General features: G+C 33.2%; 1 protein-coding gene across 1 annotated transcript in view; it reads right to left on the reverse strand.

Moving 5' to 3' along the window:
- The window catches only part of LOC135143095 (frizzled-2), a 140,153-nt gene extending 130,465 nt beyond the window's left edge, over positions 1-9,688 (reverse strand). The window contains exon 1 of the mRNA XM_064074946.1: positions 9,545-9,688. The gene's annotated coding sequence lies outside the window, so the exon portion shown is untranslated. The remainder of the gene's footprint in view (positions 1-9,544) is intronic.
- Between the last annotated feature and the right edge of the window lie 357 nt (positions 9,689-10,045).

Here is a 10,045-nt window from a genome sequence, read left to right on the forward strand (position 1 = left end):
ATTTTGCGAATTTGTATTTGTGATAATGTCTACACGTTAAAATAAATTTAGATAAGTAGTACTATTCCCGACGAAGACAAATCCAAAAACACAAAAATAAAAAAAATTGGTCCAGCCGTTCTTGAGTTATAAACGGTGTAACTAACACGACTTTATTTTATATATATCTATATATAGATTCAACTGAATTCATTATTTTTAATAATTGAAATCGAACAATTTCACTTCCGTAGAATGAAAATGATATTCCTCAACTGTGTTACTGCTAGTGGTCACTGTTCGATCAGGACCCAATTCCAGACAAATACAACGACCATACTCACGATTTCCATGACAACCGTGTAAACAAATGAGTCACGATTTGGTCTCCGCTTTTCGAGTCATGATTTGGTCTCCGCTTTTATCAGCGCTGCAGAAACGTCATATATTCAAGACACAACATCTTTAGAAATAAGTTTAGATACATTTTATAGCGAGGAAGCGAGATAAAAAAATTAGTTTTGATAATTATGACACAAATTTCCGGACAATGTTGAAAATTACTAATTCTGCGTTTATTCACAGGCCAATCGCTTTGTAATTTCATTTCAACTCTTTGAAAATTTTATCTGTTGGATTTCTACGTTCGGGATATCTCTGGGCGTATAAATTTGCCACCACCAGAGCATTTTTTATACTTTCTATAAATTAAGATCATGTCGGTTGTGTCGGTATTGGTAAACGAAATCTTAGTATTCTTGCAAATAATTTTCAACTGCTCAAAATTCACAGTGGCATAAGAATATAAACTTGGTTTCATGATATTTTTTAAATTCTACTATGAAACAAGGAGTAGAAGAAAAATTATTTTGAATCAGTCTGTATATACAGGGTGATGAAAAAAAGGCGCCGAAGCTAATCGTCATGTTAGAAGTAATTTTTAACTGTAGAAGAAATCGAAAACAAAAATTAATTTCATTGCCTTTTAACGAAGATGTAAGCTTTCCTTTTTTGGTAACAGAAACCTATAGGATAACGAATTTTATGATAATTTATTTGTTAGCGTCTACATTCTGATGCAATTGATAATAACTGCCACAAAAACAAACAAATAACCTCTTGAAACCAATTTTATTAATGATATAAAAGTACCAATTCTCGACTCCAAAGAAAATGTAGCAATCATGCAACATTGCGAACTTTCTAGGATATTCATTGTTGTGAACCATAGTAACAAGACAATACATTTATTTTCATTGTTATTTTGTTTTGTCACATTTGAACGTGTGTCAATCAAAAATATTCAAAAAAATTGTAATGGAATACACATACAGTTTCAGTGAGTATCTTGACATGGTGCTCTGTTTAGGCGCAGCAGCTAATAACGCAGCCGAAGCTGCAAGAGAATATGCTAGACTTTATCCACAACGACGTCATCCAGATGATAAAGTTATTAGACGAGTGGAGCAAAGATTACGAGAAAATGGTCAAATGATGCCGATTTATGTAAATCGTGGAAGACCGCGTGAAGTTCGTACGCCAGCTTTAGAGGAAGCTGTTTTGGAAGCTATTGAAAATGCATCAGGGCGAAGCATTAGAGGACTAGAGTTTGAAGTAGACTATAAAACGATACAAGCTATACTTGCTGAAGAACATTATCATCCTTATCATTACATCAAGGTACAGGCTCTTCGTCCAGGTGACTACCCTGCCAGAGTGCAATTTTGTGAATGGCTTCTTCAACGTCATGCAAACGGCCTTAGATTTATTGACAATATTTTATGGACAGATGAGTCAATTTTCTCTCAGGATGGTGTATTCAACCAGCGCAATAATCACTTTTGGGCAACTGAAAACCCATTCGTTGTCCGTCCTCGTGCCCATCAACGACGTTTTAGTCTCAATCTCTGGGCTGGCATTATTAACATGAATCTTCTAGGGCTATTTGAATTGCCTGCAAGACTAAAGCAGAAAATTTTTTAGAATTCTTACAAAATGAGTTTCAAGTTTTGCTTGAGGATTTGCCCCTCGCTAATTTAAGGAATATGTGGTTGCAGATGGACGGCGCACCTCCTCATTTTGGAAGAATAGTCCGGAATTGGTGCGACGAGGCTTATCCACATGGGTGGATTGGTAGAGGTGGTGCGATTGCATGGCCTCCTCGGTCACCAGACCTAAATCCGTGCGACTTCTTCCTTTGGGGTCATCTCAAAGATCTCCTATATGCTACCCCAGTAAATAGCTTGTCAGAATTAAGAGACAGAATAAATTAATGCAGCTATTGGAACGATAAATGCCCCTATGCTCCAGAGTGTGAAAGAAAATTTAATTAGAAGGGCAAATTTGTGCATTGAATTGGAAGGCAGGCATTTCGAGCAATTGCTCTAATAGTTTTTGTAGTTTTTAATTAAAATAAATTAAGATTTATAAAAATAATAAAATTTATGCAATTTGACAGTCGTTTTTGTTTTGTGTAGATGTCAGTTTCAGTTTTTTGGAGACCAACGCACCTGTGAATTATTAATTTTACAAAAAAGAAAGTAAAATTTATGCAGTATTGCCATTTTGTGCTGCTAGAAAAATGGTTTAAAGTAAAATAAAAGATATTTATAGCACTTTTGCTGCAATTTTCATGATGCTTTAACAGAAAAGGACATTTTAGTTAAAATCGTCGGCGCCTTTTTTTCATCACCCTGTATATATATCTATTATATCGATTTTAAGATATTTTTAAAAGTCCGTTCAAAATTTTTAAAAGGTCACAAATCACAGATAAGGGAATGGGAGACTTACATGTTCATATTCCATGATTTATGAAATGTTTTCAAAATTACATTTTATACTGATAAATAAATATTATAACCTTGAAATTATTTTGCTGTAGCAAAAAAAATTAAAGCATGTTTTTAGAAGAGTCAAAACAGTAAACATTTTTAAACTTGGATGAGTTTGTCGCCTCAAAAAAAGGGACGAAAATGATTGATTTAGCCACAGTAGAACAGATATTCGGAATTCTAATATTATTAAAATTTTTATTAAATAAAAACGGGTGTATTCTCACCTTTTCGAGAAAGTGGGGTGACTTGTTCTTAATTTGATCAATAACAAATTTGTTATGACGTCATAAAGTAGATAGTACACAGCATGAGAAAAAAAGAGAAAAAATGAAAGGCCAAGTTTGGCATCGAACGCGGGGCCGCCGATCCGCGTTCCGAGCTCTTACCCGCTGAGCCACGATCGGGATATCCTATGCTAATGGTAAAATTTTATTATACTGTGCAAATGTTTTTGCGAAAATTTGGACGGTGAGGGAAAAAACTCAAAACGGATTCGTACACCAAACACCACTCTATAGGAGTATAATGACAAATCCTAATAATTTAAATGCCTTAGTAGTAATTATGTTAATGTGATCAACAAAATTCAATTTTGTATCAAACGTAACCCCCAAGTCACGAATTAAAGATTTACGTTTTATGAAGTTATTGTCAAAACAGTAATCGTAATGAGCGTTGTTGGTAATTTTGGAGAAGGACATTACGTAACACTTACCACCATTGATGCAAAAGAAATTCTCCTGGCACCAATCAGAAATAATGTCAAGATTATTCCGAAGCCTCTCACAATCATCGAACAATTTAACCTCTACAAAAATTTTCAAATCGTCAGCATACATTAAACAGTCGACTGTTAAGTACTTCGTTATATCATTGATATACATATTAAAAAGCAGAGGACCCAAAACAGAGCTCTGACGAACACCTGAAGTTTGAGGATAAGAATAAGAATCGAAACCAATTAATGAAACATACTGAGATCTACCAAATAAGTATGATTTAACTAAAGCGACAAGAGAGTCTTGATAATCCAAAGCTTGAGAGTTTACGGAGTAATGGTAATGGTCAATACGGTCAAAGGCCGTATAAAAATCTATATAAATACAGTCAACTTACCCTCGTCGATCTAAAACTTCAGATATAAATTGAGAAAATATTGTGCGATTAGTGACTGTCAATCGACCTTTCATGAAACCATGCTGCTTAGTTGTTATCATATTGGAGACGTGAAAATAAATAATATGATGGAGAATATATTCAAACACTTTGGTGAAATTGTTAATTATGCTTATAGGACGATAATTGAATATATCAGAATGATTTCCAGCCTTAAAAATAAGTGAGACACGTGAAACCTTCCACAAATCAGGAAATTGTGATGTTTGAAGAATTAAGTTAAAGATCAAAGTCAAGGGTCCGGCAAGTAGTATGGCACAGTCTTTTAAAAGAAAAGAGGGTATGGAATCAGGACCAGCCGTCATTGACGGCTTCAGTCTCTTTAAAGCTTTCTGAACAACGGATTCACTAAACTGAGGTACATGCAGCATATTGATATTTAACGCTGACAAGTCTTGATCACCGATATCTTTAGCAGGAGATGTATTGTGAATGAATGTTTTGGTAAAGAAATTTACAAATGAATTAACAATTTACATTGCTTTCAACGTTATAGTTATTGCAGGTCATTACTGCCGGTTTTGACAGATGGTTATTTTTGGCTTTAAAAAAATCTCAGAATTTTTTTGGATCAGATTTTATATTTCTACTGACATTTCTAAGATAAATAAGTGTAACGCAATTTTAACCATTTTCTTTATTCTGGCCCTAATTAACTTAAAGTCGTTGTAATCCGATTCACATTTAGTACGCCTGCAGTTTCACCAAAGTCGATTTTTTCTTTTCAATAAATTAATAATTGTAACGTAATACCATACTAGATATTTATTGGCTCGTCTTTGTTTCAATGACACATGTTTATTAAAAACTGAAGTAAGATGATCATTCAATTGACTGACTGCAACATTGGGATCTCTAATACCATTTAAAATACAAGAAGTAAGATGATCATTCAATTGACTACATTGGGATCTCTAATACCATTTAAAATACCAAACTCTGACTGGCGAATCTCGTCATACAAGAGAAATAAGTTTCCTTTTCTGAAATTATAGATCAAATTTGATTTGACTCCCAAAGGAACGGATTTCAACTTCAAAGTCGACAGAGTAATTTCTAAAGGTGGATGATAAGAATCAATTTTTGTGACAGGAACTTCAGGTTTATTAATTTTTAGATATAGATTAGAGATTATAAGATCTAATAATACGTTATTGCAGTTGACTACATCATTGTCCTGGCTAAGTTCATAAAAATTCATAAAGTTTAGAAGAGCTGAGACTTTACTATTATCGGTAGCATTGATTTGACTAATTTCATAAAATTCGGGAATATTAAAATCACCAAGTATTGTTATTTTAGCATTATAGAGACAATTTAACGCTATTAAACAGTTAAAAAATAAGAGATATTCATCCAGAGGACATTTAGGTGGTATATAAACTAAAATCAGGTAAAAGAGTAACCCGACCGTGTCTCCTCACTTCATAATTACTATGTCAAAATTTTTTAGCTTACAAAAGTCATCATTAATTGTACAAATATCAATCTGGGCAGCATTAAAGTTTTTACGAGTTGCTATCAGTACACCTCCGCCACATGTTCTAGAAGTTTCGCTAAAGTTACGATCAGACCTAAAAACATTAAAGTAGTTTGTATCAAAAATTTCACGGTCGTTGCCATTCGAACATAACCATGTTTCGGTAAATGCGAAAATATCATGTTCCATACTAATACTAGAAGTTAAAACCTCAGTAAATTTGGTATTCAAACCTCACACATTTTGATAATACATATATATATATCAATATTTTTAAGACGGTGGTATATTTTTGTACGATGTGCAGGAACGGTCGACTTTGACATTAAATGCTATTCTAAATTTAAGATGTTGTGTTTAAATCAGAAACAGCTCTTTGATACATACAATTCTTTATATCCGAAGCGGCATGATCTGCTGGTAATTTTTCGGACTGGGTGGAATTCCATATAGTACAGTTTATGCAACACAGTTTCACTTTTACATTGATTCAAAGAATGTTCCTGTGAACACCTGGGACAAGTTGGTTTTCGGAATGAACATTGTTTTGATAAGTGATTGAAACCGCAACAATTAAAGCATCTTCGGACCTCCACGGCATCATAAGCCAAACAATAATCAAGACCAGCAATAAGGTGACCACAGTGTAAAATACTCTTATATGCCGCATTATCAACTTGGATTAACGCTTGAAACTTCGTCTTATATTTTTTGTTACTATTGCTGTCTCTAATCACTTCCCTGTTTTCGTTGTTGTGATTGCATCTTTTACTTTTAATTTGTGTGAAATTAATTATTTCACAGTCTTGACTACCAGGAAACAAATGATTATTTTGCGCCACTATATACTTAGACAAAGTATCATTTTTGTACAAATCTTCAGAGGTAAAACCGACTATTCTGAGACGAGGTTTGAGCATGGGTAATTCTTTAACAACTAATTTTCACTCAGTTTATCGGTAGCTATGTTAGATATTTTGGTTGCATCTTCCTGATTGATGCATTTGATGATTAGGTTCCCATTTTTACTTGGCTTTGTATCGGAAAAAGTAACTCCGGCAGTAACCGGATCAACAGCTAGTAAAACATCAGTTTTTGTCACCGCAATATTTTGGTTTTGGTTTTTGGGTAGTAACATTACTGAAGCCACTTTACTCTTATTTGCAACAGCCGCATACGAAGTTTTGGTATTGCCAAATTATCCGAACAAGAATCCTTGAGTTCCTGAAATTTTGTATTTAAACGGACTAATAATTCCTTTTTAAACGCTTGTAATTGAGAATTAGCCACCGATTGATTATTATTATCCATAAAACTATCAACCTTAACATGCAACGATTCAATATCGGTATTTAAAGACGCAGTGGTTTCACTAATATTTTGTAAACATATTTTATCATACATGTTACACAGAAGTTTGTACGAATCACATAAATACAACAAATTTCTACTCTTTTCAAGCAACTTAAATTCTGCATCTGATAAATTAACACAAGAGTAGTGGAACCACAGACGCCTTCGCATCCCATAAGGCCATCCCTTTTAGAGGATTTGCACTTACTACAACCGGACATTATTCAACCATATACCATATCATACATTTGCAACAAACAATAAAAACAGTGGGTTGGACGAAATATACATAAATACAGAAAATTATCGCTGGAAGGTTAAGGTAATTTGATAGGATATAAGAAGAATTCCGCTGGCTAAAGATGCTAAATGTAAGGTAAACACACAAGGACTTTGAAGAAAGGTTAACAGATATGACACTTCACTCCAAAAAACTAATTCTGACAGTTCAGTCCGAAAAACTAACATTTATTGGTCGCCAAAAAAAAAAAATAAAAATAAAAAAAAGTTTACAAAATTATTCTTCGAAAAGCTACTGCCTCGATGACGTAACTTATGTGTATCTTAACCGATTAGAGTTTTTCTATGTATCTGACCCAAGTACAGTTTACAACCGTACCGGAGAATTTGTAAAGAAATATCTGAGCTAATTGGCTATAAGAGAAATTGTTGAAATTTCAGACTCCTTCATACCAGATCGTATATTTGGATGATAGCTTTAATTGTAGAATTATTCCCTTCCTCCAAAAAAGCAAAAATAAGATTCTGTTTTGAGCAGCCTTAGAACAGTGAATTATGGAACAATTGTCCCACTGTTTCTGTAGAAGGAAAATATCAGTTTCGCTGAAAAGAATCAAGAAGACACTATTTTCCAATTAACAAATAGTAATCAGCGAGCTTAAAGGTTCCAAATTTCAAACAGTAGTAATTGTAATTTTTATATTTATTTAAATAAAAGTTAATGCTACTTGTCTCTTACTAACGTTGAAATATTTCTTGTTACCTAGGCTTTTTAAACAAACACTAGTGATTTAGGGATTACGCACGCATCTGTGTGTTTTAATCCAGGATTGTTATACAGGCATAATAAAAAAAAATGCATTTGTCCAACACATGCATGTGAAAGAGTTATAACTACGGTGATTTTTAATAAGTAACAGTATATTATACGCATATACGCCAACGTAGTGAAGACAACCATTATAGACCGAGTTCAGGTTATAGCCTGAGACGCGAAGCGTCGAGGATTATACCTGCTATAAGCTTGAGACCTACGATTGTTTTCACTACAGTGCTAAACTGTAAAATATGATGATAGGAAAATTTTTAATATTTTACAAAGCTTAATATAGTATCACAATTAACAGGTAAAGAAGCCTGATTGTTGTGTTAATATATATGTTTGAAATATGAAATGAAGTTTAAGTATTCTACAAACTGTCACGGATACATAAAATTAGATATTCGGGAAACAAAAATTCCTTTAGCCAACTCTCGGTAAATAAACATTGAATAAAGATAAAGCTTTATTTTTGTACAAAAGTACCTCTATTTTAGCGCCTGTCTTTATTTGGTCGTAGTCAGTAAGTAATTGCAGCAAAAATGGCTAGGTTTTACAAGAGCTAAAAGGAAAACTGATGATATTAGAGTTCTTGCTATGAAAATCATAATGCATATTTTTGGCTAATACTTATGTCATGTATTAACAGTAATTAGGACATTTGAACTTTTGTTGCCATGATCACCGAGGAGATGATTAGAAATTTTCATTACTGTGACATATTCCGAAAGATGCCGAACAAATAAGTGCCCGCTTGTATGTTAGAATCATTTATGAAAAGCCTGTATTTTGAAACTTAAAGATATAACATCAATTCATATTTACCCGATGAACTTTTAATCCTGTATAATGATACTGACATTCGTTGTTTTAAAGAAAACTAACATTGCGGGTAATATCCACTTTCTATAAGGATGATTTTGAAAGATGTCGATCACTACGATTACTACCGAAATATATAGTTTTTAAAACAGTTTTCCAACACAAAATTAAGGTTTTAATTTAATAATAAAAATATTTACTTTCGAATTTCTGTCTGAAAATTTAATATGCACAAATGTACCAAACCTTTTCATTCACTTTGTCTCCAAAAAAGTTAGATGAAATAGTCTTTATACTTGAAGATATATGTAGGTGAGTTTTATCAGCATACTTTGGCTTTTTAAAATCGCTCACAATGTTTAAACACTTATATATTTTTTTTTCACTTCTTATTTTTATCAATTGTCTCTGAAATGTCTTAATTAATTTCGCTAAAACTTTATAAACACAAAAACGTTGTGAATACGTACTCTTACTAAAGATTCATTAAACTCATCTCAAAAAGTTGTTAATTGTATTTTACTTCCTAACATATACGCTGCTAGATGTGTAGAGAAGCCAGGAAAATGATGCAAACGGCTATTTTTTTAATTTTGATAATATGCAGAATATTCATATATAGTGTGATTAGTTAAATTAATGTGAACATTAGACAAAATAATTGGATTATGTCAGTGCCTAACTAATAATATATTTTATAACCCCAGCATCACTATTTTTCAACAAGTACAGTGTCAGGATTCAGGAGCAATATTTCTCCTCAAAGATGTCTTTACGTCTTATGTCATTCGACCGGCAGAATATAACCTCATCTTATTATTATAGAAACTTACTTACCTATCTAACGATAATCCAGAATTCATAAACGCGCCGAAACTTTACACATAATGTGCAATATCAAAACACCTCATAGCATTAAAAACTGTATGGTCCATTTCTCATGGATGTATTGGAGAACGACACAAGATACCGTAAACAAAGCAAATGGCGGAATCCGGTTTCCACGCCGCGACGCCGACGGATCGATACATGGACGTAGCTTCAGCAGACCAAGTAAGTGTCAAATGTTAGAGTGCTAAATCTGAAAGAACTCTGGGAAATATTTTGCTGTCTAGATGGAAGGGACACATGCGTAGAGAATTCGTGCAGGTTAATGTTGAATTTGCAAAGAATTTCACGCTTTTCGTTTTCTGTCGCATTTTCGTTTATTGCTGCAAATTCTTTTAACTTGAGACTATTCTTACGGCAATGAATAGATCGAAAAAAATCTTAATTGGTAGTTAACATGAAAACTTGATCTTATTTCTGTTTTTCTTCACTGAAAGGCAGTCTGTAATG

This window comes from Zophobas morio, unplaced genomic scaffold, assembly GCF_036711695.1.
Source record: "Zophobas morio isolate AGI-343-1 ecotype UQ-CSIRO unplaced genomic scaffold, CSIRO_AGI_Zmor_V1 ptg000058l, whole genome shotgun sequence".
NCBI lineage: Eukaryota > Metazoa > Arthropoda > Insecta > Coleoptera > Tenebrionidae > Zophobas > Zophobas morio.